Source organism: Antrostomus carolinensis, unplaced genomic scaffold (assembly GCF_000700745.2).
Source record: "Antrostomus carolinensis isolate BGI_N321 unplaced genomic scaffold, ASM70074v2 scaffold48637, whole genome shotgun sequence".
Taxonomy (NCBI): Eukaryota; Metazoa; Chordata; class Aves; order Caprimulgiformes; family Caprimulgidae; genus Antrostomus; species Antrostomus carolinensis.
The window spans coordinates 19226-20269 of NW_010327796.1; the positions used below are offsets into that span (position 1 = coordinate 19226).

At 38.5% G+C, this 1044-nt stretch overlaps 1 protein-coding gene across 1 annotated transcript in view; it reads right to left on the reverse strand.

The window, feature by feature from the left end:
- KDM5B (lysine demethylase 5B) overlaps positions 1-1044 on the reverse strand; it is a gene marked incomplete at its 5' end in the record, with an annotated part of 29178 nt that overhangs the window by 16900 nt on the left and 11234 nt on the right.

Below are 1044 nucleotides of genomic sequence, written 5' to 3' on the forward strand. Positions count from 1 at the left end.
AATCATCATTTTCATTTTTATCTGAAAGCTTCGTATCAAATGAGTGGCTTATAATTGTTAACAAATTGGCTAATATTAAAAACCTCTCTAAACTCAAGCCAATATCAACTAGGTCTGAGAACTCCGAACAGAAAAGGAAAGAAATCTCCTACAATGTTGGCTCCAATTTAATCCACAATATGTCATTTAAACAAAAGAGGAAAACAACATCCCAGCAGGCTATGCCAGCATGACTGGAATGTGAACACTAGAAAAATAAAATCTAATTTACCCTTCTATGTTAAAAACAGGCATTTTTAAAGGATATGCAAGATCACATTGGGGATTCCAAAATCCATAGTAAGCTGAACAAGAAAATTAATTTAAAGTCTCAGGTGCAACACAGGCTATTTTATGGTCTACAGTGTCTTACTATTTTTTGTGGAAGTTCTGCAGTATCTTCCAGGAAGAGGCACAAGTTTTTAAAAATAAATATTTATGTTAAATATACATAGACAACTACATATATACATATCTAAACTGCAACACTGACTGTCACAAGATGGTTTTGATAAGCGGAAATTATACGAGCCTAAAAAAAGCTTTCACAGAAGAAAAGCCCACATCCACCCAGGGTTATTATTAATCACAAAGATCTCCAAGCACAAGGTCTCTAAACTCTTGGAGACTCTAAGAAGCAGAAAAGGTATCATGAGGTGTGGAACAGGAAGGGGATGGACAGTGAGAACATCCCTTTGTACTTGCCCTGTCAGACTCTTCCATTATCATCTACAGGGCCAGAGAGGAACAAGGGCTGCACTGTCCTTTGGCCTGACTTGGACAGTCGTTCACAGAACAATCTTCCAAACAGCATCTATTAGGATTGAGTGATCACCCATCACCTTAACAACCAAAAGAAACGGGGAAGTACAGCTCATCTGCACTTCTTCAGGTACTGCAGAGAAGATGGTGAGTGAGAGTCACAGGATTTCCTCTCAGACAATATTTATCATCGAATCACAGACTGGTTTGGGCTGGAAGGGACCTTTCAAGCTCATCTAGTCC